The sequence below is a fragment of the Neofelis nebulosa genome, chromosome 1 (assembly GCF_028018385.1).
Source record: "Neofelis nebulosa isolate mNeoNeb1 chromosome 1, mNeoNeb1.pri, whole genome shotgun sequence".
Lineage (NCBI taxonomy): Eukaryota > Metazoa > Chordata > Mammalia > Carnivora > Felidae > Neofelis > Neofelis nebulosa.
In genome coordinates this window covers 104496934-104523916 of record NC_080782.1, presented here as the reverse complement: position 1 = coordinate 104523916, position 26983 = coordinate 104496934, and the positions used below count along the sequence as shown (strand labels likewise).

Here is a 26983-nt window from a genome sequence, read left to right as displayed (position 1 = left end):
ACTTTTAAAAAGATCTTAAAAGTGGTAAAAAGCCAGTTCTTCCCCCAATATTAAATCATAAAATCCAGAGACTTAAAAGAAGAGCTATTCACCACCCCCACCAATCTCCCTGCCAATCCAAATTTTGTTCTTTCTTCAACCTCCTTCTCTTACCACCCCTGATTTATATCACTCCAACCTTAATAGGATTTCTAATTGTACCTGTTCAGCATATTCCAGTCCTGACCAAAACAGAGTTCCTGCCTAGAAAAAAGTCAAATAATGTGGCCAAGCCACAGTTGATCCTGCTTCCTAGAAATGCCTGCTCTCCACCCACCCCCACCAAAAAAAAAAAAAAAAAAAAAAAAAAGGGAAAGAAAGAAATGCCAACTCCCCAGCCTTGGGCTTCCATAGCCTCTGAGGGCCTGCAAGGCATCAGCGGTACATAGAGCGAAGCAGCAGGAGTAAACCCCAAAAGTCCTCCGATGAGGTCACGGCTAGGCTTTGGGACGGCTACCACAAACTTTCCCACTCGAATCTCAGTGGACGCACTGAGGATGCCAGAGCTGCCTTTACTTTTAGTATTTCTAAAACCCCGCTGAGGCCCCAAATGGCAACAATTAACAATCCAATCCAAACCGATAGCAAGCATGAACCTCAAACGCACGGAGACCGGCCAGAGGCATTCTGTAACAGTCGTTTGTTCGCTTAGGGACTCACTGTGTATACTTCTTTGGCATCCCCAAACTAGCCTCTACATTTGTAGATTTAATGTGACTTTTAGAGAGAGATCTTTCCCCTCCCTCACAAAACGTCAGGCACCTTCTGGACAAAATTACCCACCTTCTGATTAGCTCTAAAAGGCCAGATTTGATGCAGTGAAAAGACAGTCTATCAGCCCGAAGGGGATCTTCTTGGGAGATCTCCCAGTGTAGTGGGTCTTTCTGACTGAAGGGAATTCAAACGTCCCCTCACTCCAGGCCTGCAAAGTTTAAAAGGCAAGATGTAACACGCATGGGCGAGGCAGGGCTATGGTGCTCAGCTGTCTCCAGCATCACGTCTGGTTCAAGCCTGCACACCTGCTGTCTGACCTACACAGAAGCGGGTGGGACAGGATTGCAAAGCACACACACCCGTGTGCCGGGCACTGCCGGAGTACCTGCTTCCTCAGGGTGAGAGTCACAGTACTTCAGCCAGACAATATCACTCACCCCTGTGGCCGAGGTGTACCTGTCATGCTGCCATGGTGCCCTCCGGGGAAGCTGAAGCTGAGGGGATTTTGGAAGTACTCCCTGCTCAAGCAGGGGCTCCACCCTCATCCCTGCGTGGTGCTGGCTCCCTTTTTCTCCACCAGCAGGGCGCTGCTATTCCCTGCCTTCTTCTCTGCCTCCCACCCCATCACTACGCGCAACAGGTGCAGCAGGAACAAAAGTTTGTTTCTGCTCCTTCCTCTAGGATACTGTCCCAAAACTGGAGTTGCTAAAAAAAAGTATTTTAAAGATTTGGGGTACATACTGCTAAGTTGTCCTTAGTATAGACACACATTCACCTTCCTGCCTCCCTTGCCTTTGGAGAACCCCTTCCCATTCCATAGTAACCCAGCCCAAAACATGTGGCTCAGCTGATCCAGCTCCCTGGCTCCAGAGCTCAGATGGTGACCTTGCCTGGCCAGTAAGAGGACCCCATCCCTTGACCCAGGAAGTGGTTCAGGAATGGACACATAACCCAAGCCAGGCTAACTGGAGATTCCCCAGGACTTGTGCCAGAGATCCTTTAAAAAGAGATGCTCACTCACCCACAAATCTAAGACAGAAAGTAGCCTAGCATAGCCGTTGCCTAGGACTGAGGTGTTGACACAGGAAGGGAAGGGGAATGAAGAATACTAATTGGTATGAGCTTTCTTTTGCAGTGATGGAAATGCTCTAAACTTGATTGTGGTGATGGTGCACATCTCTGTGAATATATTTTAAATCCATGAACTGTGTGCTTGAAATGGGTGCATTGGAATAGTATATGAGTATCTCCATAAAGCTGTTATTTTACAAGGAGAGAGAGATGCTGACTCTCACTCTCTCCCTTTCTCTAGAACTGCAAGCAGCAAGACTCTGTAAGTTGGGTCAGCAGCAGCCATCTCTTCGCCTTGTAGAGAGAACCTGCCTGACAATACAGCCGTGTGGAGGCAAGCAAATGAAAGAGACAGTGACAAGACAGAGACACCGGACCCAACTTTGCATAAAGCCATTCCCATTCCTTGAACTTCTTGATGCATAAGCCCAAAAATATCCTTCTTTTGTTTCAACTGGTTTAAGTTTAATTTCTGTCACAACCGACAAAGTCCTGCTGTAGCTTTCCTGAAAGGATGCCCAAATGCATTCCTCACCAGCTGTGAATGAGTGTCCAGCCCCCCAAGCCTCCTACAAAAGAATTATTTTTAATAGCTTTGATCATAGATAGGCCAAAAAAATTACAAATCTTAGATTCCTACCAAGGTCATACATCAGTATCGACCCTTATTTTTTCCTTCATAAAATTGTCTATTTTTGCGTGAACTATGTATAGGATAATGTCAGTAAACCTTTCATCTATGACTATTTTTCCTAGTTATCACTTGATCTTTTGATTTTTAGGATACATTTTATATGCAGAAGTATTTTTATGAACAAAACCTATCCAATTTTCCCTTGTAATGCTATTGTTTTTTTTTTTAGAAGGTCTCCATCTAAAATTAAAGCAATATTCTCATGGCTTCATTTTTTAATTGAACACCATGATCCACCTGGTATTTCAGATTATAAGGAGAGCTTAGCATGTTATTTTTACCCAAACTAGTGCTCTAATCGTTCCAGTATTCATTAAGTAATTCTTTTTTTTCCAACTTATTTATGATGGCTACTTACATCAGATATTAGATTCATTCACATAGTAGAGTTTGTTTCTTGACTGTGCATGTGGTTATGTTGAACTGAGCACCAATCTTGAGCAATTGCTCTGCTAGTTTACCTACTATAACCTTGTATTACAGTTTTGGGGTATTTTTTATTGTAGTAAAATAGGCATAACATCATGAAACTTAGCATTTTAACCACCTTTAAGCGTATAGTTCGGTGGCATTAAATACATATACAATATTGTACAACCATCACCACCATCCATCTCCGGAACTTTTTCATCTTCCCAAAATGAAACTCTGTACCCATTAAACACCGACACCCCACTCCTTCTCCCTCAAGCCCCTGGAAACCACTATACTACTTTCTGCTTCTGTTCATTTGACTATTCTAGATACCTCACATAAGTGGAATCATACAATATTTGTTCTTGGATGTCTAGCTGATTTCACTTGGCATAATGTCTTCCGGGCTCATCCATATTGTGGCATGTATCAGAATTTCATTCCTTTTCAAGGCTGAATAATCTTTCATTGGATGGACATACCACATTTTGTTTATCCATTCATCTATTGATGGGCATTTGGGTTGTTTCCACTTTTTAGACATTGTGAATAATGTTGCTGGAACGCTGGTGTACAAATATCTGTTTGAATCCCTACTTTCAATTATTCTGTGTACATACCCAGGAGTGGACTTGCTGGATCCAATGGTAATTCTATGTTTAACTTTTGAGGAATGTCATACTGTTTTCCACAGCAGCCGCACCATCTGACCTTCCCACCAGCAAAGCACACTGGTTCTAATCCCTGTACATCCACACCAACACTTGTTGCTTTCTGTTTTGGTAATAGACATCCTAATGGGTGTGAAGTAGTGTAATACATTTTAATACATGATAGTACAAGTGTTCTCTCATTATGATGCTTTGTCAAAGACATTTTGGCCATTCTCCATTTTTTTTTCTCCCAGAAGAATTATTTTTAAGTCCCCCAAAGATCTTACATGAAAAATAATTAGGATTCTCCTGAACTTACTTTGAAAAAAATCACATAATTCATATCTTTAAGACATTGAACCCCACCACCTACAAAGAAATGAAGTATTTTTCTATTCCCCTTAGGAACATTTGAGCTTTCTTCATATTAGACCTAAGCATTTCTTGTTAAGATTATCACTAGGTACTTCATATTTTTATGCTGTTGTGAATGGAACAATTGGCCTCTTTTTAGAAAACAACTTTTTTTTAAATTTTTTTTTTAACGTTTATTTATTTTTGAGACAGAGAGAGACAGAGCATGAACAAGGGAGGGTCAGAGAGAGGGAGACGCAGAATCTGAAACAGGCTTCAGGCTCTGAGCTGTCAGCACAGAGTCCGACGCGGGGCTCAAACTCACGGACCGCGAGATCATGACCTGAGCCGAAGTCGGCCACTTAACCGACTGAGCCACCCAGGCGCCCCTAGAAAACAACTTTTAAAAGAAGAAACCCCATAATCAACAATCACACTCATTTATGAGACACCCGCTATTTGAAGATCAGTGATAAAGGTCAACAGTGCCTGTCTTCGCCATGGAAATTTGCCGAAACAAAAAAGAAAGCATCGGTTAAAACTTCATTGGATTGCCTCTTTTAAAGGCCCAGAGCATCACTCCTGAGGAGGCAAGTAAACCACACCTAAGGAGGCAAGTACAATTGTGGGTAATTTAATGTTTAATCAATGTGTGTTATAGCTACCATTAATTTTAGGTCAAATTTATGATACACGAGTTTTCTTGTGTCCTACGTGTACCTTGCATTACACTGGCCTTTCTTTGTGGATTTATACCCATTTTATTACTTCATTAATTCACCATTTAAATTATTACTGAAGTTTACACCTGTATTTCTCCTCTACAATATATTTACGTATCTGTGATTTATTTACTATCAACCCTTCAGTCAGAAAAACAATCTGTAATTTTACTATAGCTCCTAGGAGGAAATATGATTCACTTTATAACAATTTACTTTAAGACATTCCACTCTCTACTATGCAGTTTCTGGGCTCATTGCATAGGAAAGCTTTCACTGACAAAATTCTTCCCTTGCTGGGGGAAAAATGTCAACCCTATTCTCGGTGCTGAGTGCAGAGTGGCTATATAATAATACACATCAAAAATACATGGTTTATTTATGAAAAACTATATGCCAACAAATTGGACAAACTGGAAGAAACGGATAAATTCTTAGGAACATATGAACTACCAAAACTGAAACAGGAAGAAATAGAAAACTTGAACACACCGATAACCAGCAAAGAAATTGAATCAGTAATAAAAAATAAAAAATAAAAAAAGAATGCCCCAACAAACAAAAGAAAAAAATACTTGGTTTATGAAATTGAATATATACAGCCTAGACCTCTGGAAATGTATGAAAGTTTTCCTGTCCTCTTCCAAAACTGGCCTAAGAATGTCAAGAAAGAACAAAGATACCACCTCATGCAACTTCCTCCCTGACATTTGTCCCCCTTGACAGGGGAAGAATTCTGTCACTAGAGGGAAACTGTCGACAGCAATCTGAGTCCTGATGAGGTTACACATCAACCCCATGTGCCTCCATCTCACCTTAACCCTCACCGCATTAAGATCCGTGAAAAGCATGCGAGTTGTGGCTTCTCTGTTTTTTAAGATTCATACTTTTGGCCAAGAAAGAGAAACAAAGGGGTATTTTTGTACTAAGGGAAACAAAAAAAGGAAACAGAAACCCATTGAGGTGAACAGTGGACCTCAAGCAAGTCATTATAAACCCTCTGGCTGATACCATCTATTTTAATAAACTTGTCATCCTCCCCCACCAGTAACTCCACTCTCATTCCAACCCTTCATTTATGCACACAAATAGGTGCAATAATATAAACGACTCAAAGTTGGACACAAAAATGACATCACTACTGTAGGCAATGCTTTGCTTTTTTTTTTTTTTTTTTTCCCATACTGCTACTGGGTCTCTTCTGACTATTAAAGTTCCCACCTTCAGAAGCAAGCTGATTACATTTGGGACATACGTTCCAATTTTGGACGCTGGAATACGACATATTTTACTTTTCAGATATAACAGTAACATTATTTATTGCTCTAAGGGAGCAAATAGTATCACTTATTACTGATTAGGAAAAGGAAAAAAAAGATCCAAGCCAACCATTAACTTGCTTTTAGTGTTCAACCCTTTATAAAAATAGCTACCAAACAATATCTATTTTTTGGCTGTGGGGTTGGAAGGGCAATCTCAAACTAATGACTACTGAGTGGAAGAAACCAGAGAGGAAAGTCATATGAAAGATTCAAACCCATCTCCTCAATTTCCAACAATTCTAGTTAACAGAAAAATCTTGTGTGTCCACTAAATTGTTTCCATGCTCTGTTCTTGCAACTCAATCTAACTGGAGAGTATTTTCATGAAATAATCTTGGTACTGTGTAATTTGATTTGTCTAAAAGCATAAACTAAATACTAAAAAGAACCTTAACTTGAAATATAAAAGAGAATGGCTGTTGTATAGAGACAAGCAAACAACATAAATAAAGCTTAAGGCTTAGGATCACCCATGAGCTATAACCATTTTTAAGTCAACATCTGTTTTCATAAAAATTTTATACACCTAAGGCCTCTGAATAACTTCCACCATCTCTGTATCAGTCAGAATAAGCTAAATTCTGCTATGATAACAAATAATCCTAAAATCTCAGTGGCTGACAAAAATATGTTAATTTCTTGCTTATACGATATACCCATCACAGATCAGCCTCAGCTCTGTTCTACACGGCCTTCGTTCTGGGCTCCAGGTCGATGGAGTAACCTGCATTTGAAACATTGTTGTTGGGGAAGAGGGTATCAAAGAGAAGAAAGGGTATCGTGTAGCAGAAACAGACTTTTAAAGCTTCTGCCCCAAAGTGACGTATGTCACTTTGGCTCACATTTCACTGGCCAAAGCAAGTCACAAAAGTCACCTGAGTTAAAGAGGGCAAGGTTATGTAATCGTCCTCCCACAGCCTCTTAGCTGGTCTTCTTACCTCTAATCTACTTCCTGTCAAAGTCATCCCCTCTGCATTACTCCCTGCGGTGCCTGTCCAAACCTGACCATGTTCCTCCACCACCCAGAAATCTCTACAATGGAGCTTTCCCCTATTTGTATACGAAATGTTACTAGAGTGTGTGCCAATGGACCAACGGAATAGGAGAGTTCCAGAATAAATGTGGTGGCTTTTCCAGAATGCTAATGTTACTTGAAGATTTAGAAATAGATATACTTTTTAAATTCTTCTAAATGTTTTATTTATTTTTGAGAAAGAGTGTGAGCGGGGAGGGGCAGGGGGGTGGAAGGGGGGGCCTGGACAGAAGATCCAAAGGGAGCCCTGTGCTGACAGCAGCGAGCCAGATGTAGGGCTGGAACTCACAAACTGTGAGCTCATGACCTGAACCAAAGTCAGATGCACTCAACCAACTGAGCCACCCAGGGACCCGAGAAAGATATATACTTTTTTAAAATAAAATAAACCTGGATCTCTTTAGCAAGAATCTCTAAAGAAAGTTGGTGTTCATGGGGCGCCTGGGTGGCGCAGTCGGTTGAGCATCCGACTTCAGCCAGGTCACGATCTCGCGGTCTGTGAGTTCGAGCCCCGCGTCGGGCTCTGGGCTGATGGCTCGGAGCCTGGAGCCTGTTTCCGATTCTGTGTCTCCCTCTCTCTCTGCCCCTCCCCCGTTCATGCTCTGTCTCTCTCTGTCCCAAAAATAAATAAAAAACGTTGAAAAAAAATTTAAAAAAAAAAAAAAAAAAAGAAAGTTGGTGTTCGAATCGGGTCTCACTGGGCTATCCACATCTCCTGGTGTTATCAGTGCAGCAGCCTTGTTTACTCTCAAGGGTGCTTTAATGAAAGAGGTTGAGAAACACAGGGCTTTCATTATCTGGCACTTCCTACCTCTCTAGAGCACCACTGTCCATTACGGTAAACAATAACCACATGTGGCTATTGAGCACTTGAATTGTGGCTAATGTGACTGAGGAACGGAATGTTTAATTGTATTTATCTTCATTAAATTTAAATACCCACATGTGGCTAATGGCTACTGTATTAGCACTGACAAGAAAACATTCCCAGCTTTGGTAGGTAGAGTAATGGCCTTGCAAAGATGCCCATGTCCTAATCCCCAGGTCATGTGAATATGTTATGTGGCAAAGGGGAATGAAGGAAACAGACAGAATTGAGTTTGCTAAACAGTTGACCTTAAAATAGGGATATTATCCTGGATTATCTGTATGGGCACATTGCAACCACAAAGGTCCTTAAATGTGGAAGAGGAAGGCAGAAGAGTCAGGGTCAGCATGATGTGATGTGAGAAAAATTCAACTAGTGACCGTTGGCTTTGAGGATGGAGGAAAAGACCACAAGCCAAGGAAGGCAGGCAGCCTTGTGAAGCTGGAAAAGGCAAGAACATCAATTTGCCTCCAGACCCTCCAAAACGAAGAGAGCCCTGCCAACTCATTTATTCTAGCCCAAAGAGATCCACTTTGGACTTCCGACCACCAGAATTGTAAAATAGTAAGTCTGTGTTGTTTTAAGTCATTACGTTTGTGTTGATTTGTTACAGCAGCAGTAGAAAACCAGTATACCATTGTTGCAGAAACTTCTTTTAGATAGTGCCATTCTGGAATCATCTCTCCCTACCCACAAAGCAGTTAATGACACAGCAGCAACTCTAAATTATCTGTCCGTCTCCATACCCAGCACATGGTCTCATGATGTTCCATCTGCCTAGAACCCCTTTCTTCTACCCCTTCTCCACAGATAACTCCTATTCATGTTTTAAGACTTAATTCAGGTGCCAGCTTTTTAAGAAAATCTTTCATTATACCTCTGGCTGAGGGTCTGGTTCTATAGTCTCTTGAAATCCATGCAGAGCTCTGTAATAGGTATGAATTTCAGCCAAATCAAGTATTAACAATATCTGTATCTTCATTTTGCCTCTGTCAAGTTAAACCTAGCCCTGAGCATGCATCCTAATGGGCTGGCAGAAAACTCAGTCTGTTATTTCCAGGGTTTGCCCTCTGGTCCCCTCTGGTCATGCATATCTCTGCATACAGGTAGGTGAGTGACCGGTGAGATGCCACTGCCTAGTCCTCATGGAATCTCTTCCGTGCCACACCTGGGGTCCAGACTGGGTGGACACCCTGGTGCTGGATCCAAGATCCAACTATCTCTATGGTTGCACCGCTCAGCCCCACCTCTGAGACAGGCTGTCCTCCCCAGGGACCTGCCTCCAAGCTCTGCTGCCTGCTTTCCAGGACCCACTAACCTCCTCCCATCTTCCCCTAAGACTTCTGTATCCACCACTCGTCTCCAGGACTCCTAATTTAGAGTTTTATGAAAAAACAGGCAGAAGGGGAGTGACTTAAGAACCTTCCTCGAAACAAAAGAGGAGACAAGAAGGGTGCAGCCTCCTGTTTGAAAGGAGAGAGCAGGGGGAAAATAGAAAGGAAACATTTAAGTCTCAATAAATACCTTGCCATATCACCTTTCTAAATAGCATTTAAAGCATTAAACTGAAAATACAGCCAAGCAAGAATCACACAGCCAACGTCAGCACCAGCATATCAACAGCCCTGCCTGGGGACTCGCTCCATTTTGTCATTTCATTGAAACACCAGTTTCATGAGGCAAGTATTGTTTTGCTCATTCTATAAATGAGGCCACTGAGATGCTGAGAGTTTGGGTAAATTTTCCCAAAGTCACATGGTTATCAAGTGACAGCATAGAGCTTCAAACCCAGACCAAAAGCCTCACACCACCCTGGCCCTGAGTCTCCAGGACAGAGTCGTCCTGGATCAATGAGACCAGGCACATGGACCCACATCGGCAAGCCCCCAGGGACTCCCGCTACAATTTTTCTCTGGGTCTAAGTCCAGAACCAACACACCCTTTCCTTGTTTTCCCTTACTACAACTGAGAGAAGCAGTTGGGTTCAAGCAGCATTTACTAAAAAACCTAGAGCTAGGGAAAATGAGTAAAGAAAACACAGGATTAGACAGAGACATAAAGGAATGTGACCCCAAGAATCTCAGGAAAACTATGAAAGTGCTTTGCTGAGCCCCAGTCTTTCCTCCAGTAACTGTTCTTGAAACGCAGACAACTCGGTCTGTTGTGTATACCCACAGTGCTATTTATTTAGGGTTCTTCTCTATGGACTCCCCTGCCTCTGGATTAAAATGGCAGCTTATTTTTACTCGTCAAAATGTAAAGGCTATGGAAGTACTCCATCCAAGTCTGCCTTCCAACTTACAGTCAAAGGACCAAAACCCAGTTCTGCGTTTCTCCCCCAGGATTCAGGGGCACCTCAAGAACAGATTCTACACACTCTGGCCAGCTACCACCTCCACCCACTCACTCACTGGGCTTGTGACTCACCTACCAGCTCCTTCCCCTCTCCTTCCCCACATGGCCCACCCTTCAGGGAAGTGGTCTCTTATAATTAGAGTTTTAATATTTAAAATTAGCTTATGCATACGGTGACCATGACACAAATAGAGTACAGCAGGTTATTCTCTCACATGGCCTTTCCTGCGTATTTATACAAGTCTTCCTAATATAGCAGCCTGTTCAATAAGGGTGGTCCAAATGTGTTTTAACTCTTTAGGACCTAGAAACTAAAATGAACGTGCACTCTTACCCTTTATCTACAGAGATCCCAATCTGGTATTATTCCAAGTGGGGGAAAAAATCTTCAGCAAAAGCCAAAACAAAATATCATTAAGCATTATTCTTATTTTTGCGTACAAAAATATGTTGGGTTTTTTTTGCATTCCAGTTAATTAATTTTCCTCCATAATTAAAAACATCAGACTATTAGATCATACAAATCCAACATTACTGGATTTAGAAAACAATATAATTTCTAAAGGAGCTGATAATATGCACTAACCCTTAATGTCAAAGCCAAAGATTGAAATTCTGTAGGAATGCATGAATCCATTAAACGGGAGTCATTTTCAATTATTAAGAAGCAAAGATCTGTATTCTTTATAGAAATTAGAAATGGCAGAAAATAACATCAACATTCATAACTGCTACAATTAGGACTAATAAAATTTTTAAATCAAATTAAAATCAGAGTGATGATAATACAAGTAATGAAATTTACGTAGCACCATGTGGCTCTATTTCCTCAAAGAAACCCCTGAGTCCATTATTTTGCAGGATGAATAAATCAGTAGTCACTGCTTGAATTTTCCAGGACTAAGGATTCACCTGTCCCCACAGGGAAATGAATCCAGAGCCATCACATGTCCATGGGTACTGCCTCTCCAATTTCAACACAACACCCAGCCCTTTAGTTTCACCTCACTTGTTGAGTTCAGCTGGTGGTCAGGGCAGGTCAAGCTTAAGAAATGCCTACCTCCCATGAACTATTGGGACCTCATCAAAATAAAAAGTTTCTGCACAGCGAAGGAAACAACAAAACTAAAAGACAACAGACGGAATTGGAGAAGATATTTGCAAATGACATATCGGATAAAGGGTTAGTATCCAAAATCTATAAAGAACTTATCAAACTCAACACCCAAAAAATAAATAATCCAGTGAAGAAATGGGCAAAAAGACATGAATAGACACACTTTTCCAAAGAAGACATCCAGATGACCAACTGGCACAATGCTCAACATCACTCATCATCCGGGTAATACAAATCAAAACCACGAGATACCACTTCACACCTGTCAGAATGGCTAACATTAACAACTCAGGCAACAACAGATGTTGGTGAGGATGCCGAGAAAGAGGATCTCTTTTGCAATGCTGGTGGGAATGCAAGCTGGTGCAGCCACTCTGGAAAACAGTATGGAGGTTCCTCAAAAAACTAAAAATAGAACTACCCTACGACCCAGCAATTGCACTACTAGGCATTTACCCAAGGGGTACAGGTGTGCTGTTTTGAAGGGACACATGCACCCCCATGTTTATAGCAGCACTATCAACAATAACCAAAGTATGGAAAGAGCCCAAATGTCCATCGATGGATGAATGGATAAAGAAGATGTGGTACATATATACGATGGAGTAATACTCGGCAATCAAAAAGAAGGAAATCTTGCCATTTGCAACTACATGGATGGAACTAGAGGGTATTATGCTAAGCGAAATTAGTCAGTCAGAGAAAGACAAATATCATATGACTTCATATGACAAATATCATATGACTTCACTCATATGAGGATTTTAAGAGACAAAACAGATGAACATAAGGGAAGCAAAAATAATATAAAAACAAGGAGGGGGACAAAAACATAAGAGACTCTTAAATACAGAGAACAAACAGAGGGTTACTGGAGGGGTTGTGGGAGGGGGGATGGGCTCAATGGGTAAGGGGCATTAAGGAATCTACCCCTGAAATCATTGTTGCACTATATGCTAACTAACTTGGATGTAAATTTAAAAAATAAATAAAAATTTTTTAAAAAAGAAAGAAATGCCTACCTTCCTACTGGTACCCTGCATTCATTTGGCTCTGGTGGGTCCCTAATCTAGGTGCCAGACACCCACGGGAACAAGAGTCAGAGGGTTTTAGAAATGAGTCAGATTTCTATACTTTAGCATATCTATGGTGACTACAAGTGTTTGTTTCATAAGGCTTATCATAAAGATCTCACCCTATCTGTATAATGCCCATTCTCATAATCCTAAAATCTAAAATTTTTAATGGTTATTAACCTATTTAAGGCCACAAATCACCACAAGAGTTTGGTAGATATCTCAAAACTTCTACCCCAAAAATGCATACAAAATTCACTAAAATGTTTTCATTCAATTTAGGAGGTTCACAAACCTATCCAAGCCCAGTCAAACTTTTGGGGACCTATAAACTAATTCCAAGCTCATAAACCTGCTTCATGGTCTTTTTGCTTTTCCTTGATACACAAAGTTAAAAGTAGCTGGCTTCCCAGACACAGACAGACAAATACTATGTGATCTCACATATTTGTGGAATCTGAAAGAGTCAAACTAATAGAAGCATGGAGTGTAATGGTGTTTGCCAGGGGCTAGGGAGAAGGAAATATGGAGATGATGGTCAAAGGGTCACAAAGTTTCAGTTAGGCAAGATAAATAAGTTCTGGAGAACTGGTGAACTAATAAATTTGCTAAGAGGATAGTTCTTATATTAAATGTTCTTACCTCCAATAATAATAATAATAATAAATATAAGGGTGGAAAGAAATGTTGGGAGGAGATGGATAGGTTTATGGCTTTCACGGTGGTAATGTTTTCACAAGTGTATACTTATTCCCAAACTCATCAAGTTGTATACATTAAATATGTACAGCTTTTTACAGGTCAATCATACCTCAGTACAGTGGTTTTCAAAAAACTAAAAGTTAGGGGCACCTGGGTGACTTAGTCGGTTAAGCATCCGACTTCAGCTCAGGTCATGATCTCATGGTTTGTGAGTTCGAGCCCCACTTTGGGCTGTCAGCACAGAGCCTGCTTCCTTCTGATCCTCTGTCCTCGTCTCTCTCTGCCCCTCCCCCACTCGTTCTCTCTCTCTCTCTCTCTCTCTCTCTCTCTCTGTCTTTCTCTCTCTCTCTCTCTCTCTCTCTCCTCTCAAAAATCAATAAACATTAAAAAAATTAATTTTAAAAACTAAAAGTTAAACTAAATTAACTGGCTTCCCTCCCAGAAGTTAAAGGGCTAAATTAATGTAGGGTATTACTTATTAATGTTATTGTGCACATTGGGCTATGTCAAGACAGTTGGATACCTGGACCCCAATCTTGGTATCTCTCTGGGCCAAATATGAGCTGAAGAGAAACAATATAGCTCCATGGAATTATCACTGGGCTGAGCATTGAAGTTTTATTCTGATGAATCAGGCTGTCCCAACGTCTTTCCCTGAAGCTGACACAGCTTGTCTTTACCACTCCTGGCAGGGAGAGGTGACACTCCACAGAGAGCACGTGCTTCAGGGAACACATCCTCAAAGAAAAGGGAGCACCTTCTTCCTGTACCTTCTGAAAACTGGAGATGTCATAGGCACTTAAGAAATAAAGATAATAAGGGGCTCCTGGGTGGCTCAGGCCACGATATTGCGGTTCATGGGTTCAAGCCCCGTGTCAGGGTCTGTGCTGACAGCTCGGAACCTGGAGTGTGCTTCATATTCCGTGTCTCCCTCTCTCTCTGCCCCTCCCCTGCTCGTGTTATGTCTGTCTCTGCCTCTCAACAATAAATAAATATGAAAGAAAGAAAGAAAGAAAGAAAGAAAGAAAGAAAGAAAGAAAGAAAGAAAGAAAGAAAGAAAGAAAGGAGGGAGGGAGGGAGGGAGGGAGGGAGGGAGGGAGGGAGGAAGGAAGGAAGGAAGGAAGGAAGGAAGGAAGGAAGGAAGGAAGGAAGGAAGAAGGAAAGAAAGATAATAAGCCATTTCTCATCTTTTTTATGTACCTGAGTGTCAGGGAGCCAATTCAGACCCATCATACAAGTTGGGACTTCTCACCTGTTACCTCTTTCTGAACCAAGAAATAGTGGAAAATCTGTGACAGGTTCTCCCTTCTTTGTGGGCCTCTGTTTCAGACACATATTTCAGCAGTCCACTCTAGGACTCCTCCTCTCTTCCTGACGTGGATTTAAGGCACTGATGAAGAAACCATGAGTGATGGGGAGCAAAAAGATACCACTGTGGTGCCCCTTCGCTACAGCAATGTCTTAGTCCAGGCTAAATCCATGACCAGAGACAGAGGAGAGGTCCCTCAGGAAAAGCCAACTATCACCAACAAGATTCCCAAATATTTTTCAATTTTTTTTTAGTTTATTTATTTATTTTGAGACAGAGAGCCGGGGAGAGGCAGAGACAGAGGAAGAGAGATAATCCCAAACAGCCTCTGGGCTGACAGCCCAGAGCCCAATGTGGGGCTCAAACTCACCAGCCGTGAGATCATGACCTGAGCGGAAACCAAGAGTCAGACGCTTAACCGACTGAGCCTCCTGGGAGCCCCAAGATTCCTAAATAGTATATCCAGGGTAATGTGTCCCTGCCATCTCTCTTAGAAACTGTCAGCTCTCTCTAAATGACTCTGATTATTCGCATTACCTTTTTTGTGGTGCCTCAAGCTGTTTCAGAGGAAATGTGAAAGATACAGACAAGAAATAAGATCTAAGCATAGAACAAGAATGAAAGGGCAACATGGGAGTTCAGAAGAGCAAGCAGGTGAAACCGACAGGTGTGCTGGCCGACGCCTGTCCTGTAGGTCCACAAGCATCAGAAAGCACCGCTGTGAATGTTACTTTGAGGGTGAAAGTTAAAGTGAACCCACTTGTGGAAAAATTGGGTGTTTTGCCTTTTTGTGGGTTTTTCTGCTAAGTTTGAGAAACTCAGTTCTGAAAGCTTTTTAAAACAAATGTGAGGGTTTTTTTTTTTTTAATTTCTCAAAACCTGTTCCCACGTTCCTTTTGCTCTTGACTTGTCACTTAGGATTTCCACATCCTAGAGTGACGGGTATGAGAGAAGGAATGAGAAGTGGGACCTTCCCTGTAGGTAGAGAGTTTCCCAGAATGGTGAGCAGGGGACAGTGTTGAGGGCAAGGGTGAGAGCCTGTATTTGTTCCCTCCCCAGCCGCATCCCTGCCCACACCTGCCCAGAGCCTCAAAATCACTGCATGATGACCGAAACTCATTTACAACTCCATTATTCCTGCATTATCATTGTTTTTAAATGCCATTTTTCTTTAATTACCCCTGCCTAAAGAGAAATGAAGACAAGAGAAGACAAAAAGGCTAATGCAACATTCCAGGAGAATCACAAACGCAGGGCATGGGACTGTCTTATTAACTTCATTGCGGTGATGTGTTATAAAATGCAAATTGCAGAAAGGGGGCAGTAATCTGTTAATAAATATGTTAATTAGGCAGAGTAAATGCCATACTGCATGGTGGGGGAAAAAATTCGCTGATTGTAAACTCCATGCACAGCAGATTTCAGAGGGCAAAATGTAGTTAATAAAACTACCTTTATGTTTTATATTGCTGCTCTTTAGCATAAACAGCTAATAACCAATTTACATTAATGGTGTGGGCACAAATGTAAATTAGCCCCTTTTTGGTTTATATTACTGCAATGCAATCTGAATGCTAAAGTGTTGCATTGGCGATTTCATTAAGGGAAAGATCTGAGACCCCGATACAGTCCTAGGGCCTGCTTCAAGGAATTTTAATATGAAACCAAAATTACACTGCACATCCTTGTTCACCACGTGGGAATTTCCAGAAAGGGCTCTGCTATCAAATATTTTTCCTATCCATGGCTATGTCCACAACCCCGCTCTCCTGTGGGTGTTCAAAACGTCCCGCTTGCCAAAAAATGCCTCCCAAGCCCAAGGCTGCAACAATATGGTCTTGTACAACGACAGTCTGGACATCTACTTGACTTTCTTTGCTTGCCGACTGGTAGCAGCCCTGACTTGAGGACAAACAAAGAGACCCTTGTATCTCATGGACTTTCCCAGGTCCAGGTGGCTGAAGGAGGAAGAGAGAAGGACCTTCAGGGCTTTCTGAGTCTGTGTTCCTAGTAGCCACAAAGACGGAAAGCAAATGCTAACAACACGCATTTGTGCTGTCTGCACCAGTGGAAGTTTCCCATTTCTGGCCTCACTCATCTGCGACCTCTCCTACTCACAGGGTCTTTCTTTAGTCATGCTGTGCAAGCAGCTACTGTATATACCAAAAGTTAATTTTACTATACACTTCACTGTGTCGCCAGAGGTGCAATAAATCACGAACCAATTTCCAATTTTGTTATGCCCTACTTGATAAGGATGTGAAGCATTCTTTTCCCCCCACATACATGTTTTTAAACATGAGCTTTGGAAGCAGGGACACGTCTCTTGATACGCAGTGAAATTTTAACCTTCCTTTTCAAGAGAAGTTGACCCCTGCTGGTCCTATTAGAATAAAACACCAACTTACACTTTCTTTAGTTTGGATCTTGGGTCCAAACACTGCCTACAGGCCTTTATGCTGCAGAGCATTTCTTAAGAAAAGGTGTGGGGTTTTCTTTTTTTCTTCCTTTTTTTTTTTTTTTTTTTTGCAACTTCAGCAAATAAATTTTTCAGTTGAAGTACAAATTGTTGAGACAGTGTTATTCTGAATTGTGCTGCATTTTTTTAAAGGTACAGAATAAAGATTTGTACATATTTAAATTTTCATACAATCACATTCTTGGAGATGGATAAAGACACTTCATTATTCCTTCTACAACTTTTAATTTGAATACTTCAGTATTAGCCCATTGCACTCGTTTTTTTTTGTTTTTTGTTTTTTTTTTTTTTTTTGCACTCGTGAAATAATCTAATTCTAAGGAGTTTGGATTTTTTATCTCCTGGGGGCTAGGAAGCTATTGTTTATTGAGTGAGAATTCACAAGTTAGATGATAGCAATTAGCCCTTTATGTTTACTAATTCCTTTGCTGCTTTGTCTATATTCACAATAATAATAGAATATATTTCTTGAGGTTATTTTGAAGTTTAAATAAGATTATACATAACTAATTGGCAACCACCACAGTAATAAATGTTTTCAGCAGTAATCATTGCTGGATGCTAAAACTAGTGGGCAAAAGTTGGGTGAAAAATGGAGTCAGGGGCATTTGGGTGGCTCAGTCAGTTAGGCGTCCAACTTCGGCTCAGGTCATGATGTCACGGTTGGTGGATTCAAGCCCCACATTGGGCTCTTTGCTGACAGTGCAGAGCCTGCTTGGGATTCTCTCTCTCCCACTCTCTCTGCCTCTCTCTCTCTCTCTCTCTCTCTCTCAAAATAAATAAACTTAAAAAAAAAGAGTACAGTTGACCTTTGAACAATACAGGTTTGAAGTACGTGGGTCCATATACATGCAGGTTTTCTAGAAATACAATATCATACTATAAATGTATTTTCCTTATGATTTTCTTAATAACATCTTCTTTTCACTAGCTTACTTTATTGTAAGAATACGGTATACAATACATATTACATATAAAATACGCGTCAATCAACTGTTTATGTTATGGGTACTTTCCACTCAATGGTAGTTATTAGTAATTAAGTTCTGGGGGAGTCAAAAGTTATACATGGATTCTCAACTGTGCAAGGGCGAACACCCCTGGCCCCCATGTTGGTCAAGGGTTAAAGGGTTAACTGTATTACATAGTCCCAAAGAATGTCCCCACTAAAAACTAGAATGATATCCACCCAAAAGTTGGTGCTGGTTAGTCTGGTGAGCACAGTGAGAATGGAGTAGAAAGATTTTCATGGGAAATATGTATTACTTGAGCCTCCAAAAAAAAATGGAGTTAAGTTTTAGAAGAAGGAAGAAGATCCAGAGGAAGAGGAGAAGAAATGCTCCAATGAAGCAAAGATCAAAGAAAGCCAAGCAATGAGGTTTTTCTTTACAATCACATAAACAAAGTAAAACCCAAGTTACACATAAACTCATATTTTTATCTAAGTTCAAATTTTTGCCATTGAAAGATGCACACATGCAAAGAGGTCAAATGCCTTCAGGTAAAGAGACAGACTATGAAGCAACAAAAAGTACTCAAGGCTCAAAGTAGAAATCCTAGGTTCAAATCCCAGACCTACCTCTTGCCAGAATCACATCTTTTGAAATAAATGGCTGTTGATAAGTAAATCAATAGAATTTAAAAACCTAGAGATTGCCTATTATACCCATATATCACCCTAGGACAAGTTTTTCTATTGCTTAAAAGTAAATTTTAAAAGAATACATCCAATCACTTTGGAGAACAATTTGGCACTATATAGAAAAGCTTAACATGTGTATCCCATGACTGAACAATCTCATTCCTAGGTATATATAGTCTTCAGAAACTCACACACTTACATAAGGAGGCATACACAAGATTGCCCATTACAGTATTGTTTGTGCCAGCAAAAACTAAAAACGGTTCAAAATTATCCATCAAAAAGAGAATTAATGTATGTATACGTTGTGTATGTTCATGTGATGGAATATCATATACAGCTATGAAAATGAATAAACTATACCTATATAAATGATTCTTATAATACTGAGTGAAAAATCATGTCCCAGGAAGAATACCCACAGTATGATTTCATAAACATATTGTTTAAAAGTGTCGCCACAGGGGCACCTGGGTGGCTCAGTCGGTCAAGTGTCTGACTTCGGCCCGGGTCATGGTCTCGCAGGTTCGAAGCCCGCGTCAGGCTCTGTACTGACAGCTTGGAGCCTGGAGCCTGCTTCCAATTCTTTCTCTCTCTCTGCCCCTCCCCCACTTGCATTCTGTCTCTCTCTGTCTCTCAAAAATGAATAAACCTTAAAAATTTTTTTTAATTTAAAAAACAAATAAAAAATAAAAGCATCACCACATATTGCTTAGGATACATAAATGTATCATAAAAGTATGAGAAGAGGGCATGGAAGCCAAATTCAAAAGAGCAGTTACCTCTTGGAAGGAGATGGAACAAGAAAGAGGCTTTAAATGTTCAAGTGACAGGAGTAGTAAGGGCAAAGATGTATAAATACAAAGAGCAAATATTTATACTTATTGGCTTTATTTATTAAATTGGAGGGTGGAAATGTTTACGTTTATACCATTATTCTTCATACTTTTTTGTGTTTCTTAAATATTACCAAAATGCTAGTTACCTAAATTTCAAACAAAACTATCTACCTATATACAAATACATGCACAGAAATTTTCTGGAAGGAATTGAAGGAAATTATTGATAGCATTTGCCTTTGGAGAGTAGAACTGGCCCCTGGGGTGGGGGCAAGATTCAGTTTTACTGTTACAGTTTCACTATTTCACAGTTGGAGGTATACTCTTTGAATGTATACCATGTGAAAACGTTATTCTCATAATAAGGATAATTTTTCTAACAACTTAGCAAACAGGGGCTACTTGCTAATATCTACACGTGGCTTTTGTGGTAATCATGCTCTAAGTCATCACCATGTGTATTTAAGCAAGTGAGGAGCTTAACTCCCCTTCTCAGGAAATGTGATGTTAACTCTGCAGAGGGATATGGGCCACAGACGTCATGAACTCAAGGCACATCATTGCTGCATTTCACTCTATGGGTAATATTTTATAATGCCTCCATGAAATCCCATGTATGGGATTTCATAAACCTTCACAACAGTGGAAGAAAAAGTCCCACTACGTTACTTTGTGATAGTGACCATTAATATTTTGTGCCATAGAATAGAGCCTAGTGCCGTTTCAAATTCAGAGCAATCCAATTCAATGACTGTTTATTGAATTTCTACTATGTTACAGGCTAAGGTAGAAATATGAAAAAGATAAGATCCTGCCCTATAGGATAGAACTTGTACTCTCTGAAGCACAATTGATCTGACTTTGCCTTCAAAACTCATCACCTAGGTTCAGCGGGTTTGGGAGCAGACACCAATCATCCATTGCTTACTTTCTTTCTTCCTTCAACCCTCAGTGAAAATAGCAAGTGTGTTCCAGGGTAACCTCCAATGTTCTCAAGGTGTGAGAAAATGTTCACACTATGTGAGCAACTCATAAAGAGTAAGCAGTTGTGCACAATGGTTAGTACTGCAATCAGATGAATCTTACAGCCAAGTTGGTCTGGCACACATTTGATGATATGCATCATCATCATCATGCAAGCTGGTAATTAAGGATAATTGGTAAGTAATTCATGTAAATTACTGTCGTTGATATAGTTTTGCAATTCAGCCAAGATTTCTGGGGTCAGCTAAGCGGGGTTTAGAAGAGGTTAGTTGGCCCAGCTGAAAACTCCCCAATCAGCTAACACAGAGGAACCTTTTCATGCCCAAGCAGGGCCTACCACTGTCTTTTGTTTCCCAGGAACCCCAAGCCGACAGCCGAGCCCACTCCCCCAGGGATCCCCAGCTCTGACACCTCTGAGGTTTACAGTCGCACTTGGCTTCCTTCAGAGAGTGGGGTTTTCTTCCATTTTAGAAGGACAAAAGATGAACAATATCAGTTCAGATCTCAGGCTCTGGACCAGAAGTTTGTGAAAGAATAAGGAAGTAGGACTAAGTCTACCCTCTAGCACTGAAGGGGCCAGAAGTGTTTTTTCTGAGGGCTGTGACAGCAACTTTGTTTTACCACTCCCTTCTTTTTTTTTTTTAAGGTTTATTTATTTATTCTGAAAGACAGAGAGAGAGCAGGGGAGGGGCAGAGAGAGAGAGGGAGATGGAGAATCCCAAAAAGGCTCTGTGCCGTTAGCATGGAGCCTGATGTGGGGCTCAAACTCTCAAACAGTGAGACCATTGACCTAAGTCGAGATCAAGAATCTAACACTTAACCAACTGAGCCACCCAGGTGCCCCTACAATTCCCTTCTTAAGGCCAGACCCACATTGGGAGAAATCAGCAAGGAACATGATTTAAAAAAAAAAAAAAAAAAAATCTCCTGACTAAAGTTTCTTGCCTGAAATTCTCCTGATTAGAGAGGCATACAGACTAGCACTCTGGGAATGCAAAGGGGGCCCTCAGTCAGTCACATCTCCATGGTTTTGTTTACTCTGCTTGCTTTCCCTTCCCCAGCTAAGGGCAGAACAGCAGTGGGAGCTCCGATGGAGGTGGGAATCATTCGTGAGACATCACTCCCCAGCAATGAAATGTGACAGAAGACAGGAGCCAGGACAAGGCAAAGTGGTCACTGGGTGCCTCCGCAGAAGAGAACCAAAGAGCCCAAAAGGGAGAAAAGTAACTAAAACACCCAAGTGCCTTTAAAAGAATACATTTGAGCACAGAGTCAGGAATACAATGTGATTTTGTCTTAACCCTATGGCCCAGGCTTATCTCCCTTCTCACCTCAGTGTGTGATGAAAAACCCTGTGAGCATCATTTGCTGAACCAAGAAGAAGCCTCAGCAGACCTTGTGTCCCAGCAGTGCTGAGGCCAGGGCAGGTCCTTCAGGTAACTCAATGCTCATCTCCTACTCTCTGTTATGGTCCACACGTGGCTAATCTCTCTGCACGGGTAAAACATCCACATGTGTGCACAAGATGTGTATTCTAGGAATACACTTCAAGTGCCTAGCATCTCTGGGCCCACTGCACTGATGATGCCAAGTAATTTGCCTGTGTTTTTGATGCCCTAATGGAATAACTCCAGTGACATAGAAGTCCGGGGGAAGCCTCAAGGAAAGGAAAACCATTCTAGAAATGTTGGAAGGCATAGGTCTAGAACATTGGAAAGGCAGTAGGGAGCGGGTACAGCAAAGGGTTCAGAATAGTTGAGCTCCAATGGACAGACATGAGTGCTATCCCTATGTGAGGAAACACCAGAACCTGTTCTGGAGACTATAGACCAGACCTATAGTCTCCTAAGCATAGACAGTAATGAGTCCACAGAAAACTACTAAAGATTTCTTAAATTTTTTTTTCAACGTTTTTTATTTAGTTTTTGGGACAGAGAGAGACAGAGCATGAACGGGGGAGGGGCAGAGAGAGAGGGAGACACAGAATCGGAAACAGGCTCCAGGCTCCGAGCCATCAGCCCAGAGCCCGACACGGGGCTCGAACTCACGGACCGTGAGATCGTGACCTGGCTGAAGTCGGACGCTAGAAAACTACTAAAGATTTCTTAAAGAGTATTTCCAGAACAGTAGCTCTATGAGATGTTAATAGATTCAACGGTCAAATAAATTTTGGAGCCTCTGGTTCAAATAAATATAAACACATTTTCATATTACAGGACTTCTCAGAGCCTTTGATATGTTAATATACCCTGTGGAAACCCAAGAAAGGAACAGGATATGCAATGTTTCCCAATCTCACATGATAAAATTATTTTGTGGCATGCAAAATCACATTTTCTCCTCATCCTGCCCCTTTTCCCTTCCCCCATTAGAAGAGAAAGGTTTTACTCTTTCTTGCCTCAGGGGAGAGACATGGCAGAGCTTCTTGATGTATGTTTCCAAATCAAACAGGGTTAGAGGAAATAGAGGTTTGGGGGTTCCAAGGGTAGGGACAATGCTCCCTGTTCCCTCCCAGCTCCCAGAGTCAGATCTTTCACTGGGGTTTCCAACCTCACCAAAGACTACGTGCCCCAAGCACAGCCCTGAAGCAGCAGGGAGCCCATAGGAAAGGACTGTGCAGAGAGTAAGCACCTGAAAATAAAGCCATGTAGATAGACATCACATGAGTGCCTAAGCATTCTGTGAGACCACAGAATCTTGGCAAAACCCCTTGGAGGGAGAAGAGGTAGGAACTCCAAGTATACCCACGTATGTCCCAACAATCTGCAGGGATGGCGGATGAGAGTTAAAATCAGGTTGATTCACGGATAGTCATGAAATGCTGTAGTTCCCTGTAGCACTGTTTGTGAGATGAGATTCCTACCTGCAGTGTGGATTTGCCCGTGGAGCTTCTTTTTGGTATCCCACAAGACTAGTTTGTTGCAGAACACAAGTAAGAAGATGCTGAAGTAGATTATCCCACTTAGAAGAGACAACCCCCAATCAATAATCTTGATTTAAGAACTGTTGCCTTTATTGAAAATCTGTGGTCTCTGAGCAAATCAGGAAGAGAACACCCAGAATCTTTTCTGTTAATACCCCAAATGCCCAGAGAGAGCTGTAAGCCCTTCGAGGAAATGTGTTTATAGGTACTGTGATGCTTGAAACCCCATTCTCTGAAAAAAATAATTTGAATGGCTAGCAAACATCTAGAATTTTTAACAAAAATCCTGGGAAACACCAAAAAGATTCACAGTGGGGACACCTGGGTGGCTGAGTCAGTTGAGCGTCTGACTCTTGATTTCGGTTCAGGTCGTGATCTCACGGGTTCATGGGTTCGAGCCCTGCATCCAGCTCTGCACTGACAACGTGGAGCCTGCTTAGGATTCTCTCTCTCCCTCTCTCTTTTGCCCCTCCCCACTCGCTCACGCTCTCCCTCTCCCTCTCTCTCTCTCTCAAAATAAATAAATAATTTTTTTAAAAAAGTTAAAAAAGATGTGCAGTGGAAGGAAAGGAAACATTCAAGGACAAAATTTGTTCTTTTTAACAACTCACTGAGCCAGCTCTCCTCAAGTCCATGAACACCAACACAAGGAACAGAACTCACTCTGTGCCCATGGGGGTCTTGGGCTTTGGCTGCTCAGTCATTCACGAGCATGGGAAGATCCAATGGGATGGTTCTCATCAGAGGACTGACCTATGGCAAACATACCTGCTGGTGGGGGTTGTAGTGGTGACAGTGGGACTGCATACGACCCAAAGGCCGGCAGGTTGTCTCTTGCAGCAAACTGGCGGGGGGTGGGAGGGCAGTTACAGTGTGGGTATGTTGGAATTGGAATGTTGTTATAATCCTAGGAAGAAAGGCAAGGTATGTGAGCTGGCAGCCCGCCAGCCCAATGCAGACCCCAACTACAGAAAGAAGAGCTTCTAATTAAATTTCTACCTTCCAAGAAGCATTTCAGGGTATTAGGCTATCATTACTAATGACCTTAGATATTATCACTTATTTGTCAGAAATAAATCTTCCTTTGGGCACCTAGAAACTGCAAATGGAGAAGAAGTCCCAATAAGATAAATTTGGATGTTTTTAGATAACATCCCAAGCCTGTATGAGGTGAGACAGTATAAACACCTCTGGCCCAGGAGCTATAGGCCTGATACTTTTTAAAAAATTAATTTCTTGCTCTTTGGAATCTCTCAGAAGTACAGCACTGTCTTGCCCTTTCCCAGATTCAAATGACTCCTAGAAAATAATCCTTCTATAACTCTAGAACCACTGAGAATTAATCCTGTTTTTAAAGGCATGTTCCCCTGTTTTCCCACCTTCTCTCACTTTCCCCAGCAATTTTTTCCTGCTGTAACAAGCTGCCATTATCCGCTCATTTCCACACAGGGCAGCCGCCTAGAAGAAGGAGGTGAAGAGAGACCCTGCTCTCAGAAATCCCCCTCCCACGTGAGGTGTGTGAAATGCAGAACGGATATTTTTAGCTTGTAAGTCTCTATCAGAAATCTCTCGTTATCTAACTCATCTGTTCTGAGGAACGTGCACCCACATCCATAATTTTTTGGCTTCCTTTGGAACTCAAGGTAAGTTCTAAACCTCTTAATTTTCTTCTGTGACCATCTCTCCTCAAAGTTGACAGCCTCAGAGTCCTGCAAAGTTGGCATACAAAGAAGCTCAACTACTGACTCTTTCTTAATGCAGAATTTCAGCTATACTACTGGGTTTAATTTAATCTTATCTGGCATTTGTTCTCTTGGACACAGCCTACTTTGTTGAAAATCAAACACGTAAATTGGGATTAGATGATCCTTTATGAAAAGACAGTAGAGCGTCGTGGCCAAGAGATCAGACCAGCTCTGGTCACGTGCCAGCTCTACTACCTACAAACCAAAGATCTGACTTAAGTTACCAAACCTCCCTGTACTTCACTGTCTGCATCTATAAAATGGGAATATGTAAGGACCCACCTCAAAGAATCGCTGTGGGGACTAACCATGTGCTAAGTAAGTACTAAGTAAAACACCGAGGAGGGTGTCGGGCACACCGTAAGCACTCAAATTTCAGCTGTAGTGATATTAATATTAATAATATTGACCGTGCCTATAATATTAGTAATGATAATAATATTCCTCTACGCATGCAACCATCAATGTTATTCTCTGTGTGTTTGTGTAAATCGCTCTGTTTGTTTATACAGTTTTAGTTCATTACATGGACTGCTGCTACACCACTGAATTGATTCTACCTGAGAAATGCCAATACTTCAAATCTTCCCATCTTTACCTATTTGCTTCTTGGTTTTCACAAGAACGTGCCCATGGGAACAACAAATGCCAAAAGTATGCACCCAGTAATGAGAGTGTATCTTTACAACATTCAGCACAGGTCTTGGAGAGAGGATTCTATCTCTCATGCAATGACTTCAGGACTTATTTCCTGAGGATGCATTGCACCTCATACTAGGGCTACCTGGGCTTATTACTGACGCGATACAGCGAGCTACACAATACACACATCTCCACAACAATTCTTCCGTGCAGAGGCTGTCCAGTGGGTTGCTTAGCATAACACAAAGGAGGCCAAGTTCTGAACAATCTAGTAATCCTACTCCCGAGAATAAGGAATTAATTCAAAATAGGGGGGAAATTTATATGTAGAAATTTACAAAGCCATATATCACATAATTAATAATATATATAAACACTTGTTGTCTATGCAACCAGCAGTAGGGAGATGATCAAATAAATGATGATAAATCAACTTGATAGACTACGATGGTGCAATTTTAAAATAATGATAACCCTGGGGCACCTGGGTGGCTCAGTGGGTTAAGCGTCCTACTCTTGGTTTCAGCTCAGGTCATGATCTCAGGGTTGTAAGATTGAGCCCCACGTCAGGCTCTGTGCTAATATATATATATAGATTAGCTGAATAACCTTAGGCCAGCTCCATAAGCTATCTCAAGCTCAGTTTCTTCATCTATAAAATGGGCTATTTATTTGAGGATTAACTCAATACTTAATTGACTTGTAAGGATTAAACTAGCCATTCAGTAAGTATTTGTTGAGTAAGTAGGAGACAACGCATGCAATGTTCATACATTGGCATCTGGCACAGGGTGAAAGTTCACTGAATACTGTCTACTGATACTCAGATATCAGGCAAAACCTACCCCCTAGAAATCTAGATCAGCTTGGAAAGAATCACCAACACCTATGAAAATCTGGAGGCTTCACCAGTTTTCTGCATATTCCCAAAGGCTTGCATTCTCATGACCCCTGTCTCCTGGGCACCCGTGTCATCTGACTGATCCAGAGATAAAGTCACAACCTAACTGCCGTGAAACACTAGTGAGCTTAGCAGACTTTATCAAAAATTGGGCCAGGAGCAGGGAAAGGCAAGTGAACAAGTCAAGGTCATGGGAAACAGAGACCATCACAGCAACACACACTCAGAGGGGCATCACAGTTCTTTACATGTCCTCTGGCCCACCATGATCACCTTGCCACGTCTGTGGCACCATTGCCTTCTTGCTTCCCTCCTTGCAGGCTCCTCTCCTCCTCACCCTATTCTTTTCCCTGTTCTAAAAACAGTGGAGTTCTCCCAGTACCCA

At 41.5% G+C, this 26983-nt stretch overlaps 1 long non-coding RNA gene across 1 annotated transcript in view; it reads right to left on the bottom strand.

Annotated features, from left to right (window-relative positions):
• Positions 1 to 26983, bottom strand: part of LOC131512228 (uncharacterized) — a 195488-nt gene that overhangs the window by 49014 nt on the left and 119491 nt on the right. The window contains exon 9 of the long non-coding RNA XR_009262038.1: positions 823 to 961. This is a non-coding gene — a long non-coding RNA (uncharacterized LOC131512228). The remainder of the gene's footprint in view (positions 1 to 822; positions 962 to 26983) is intronic.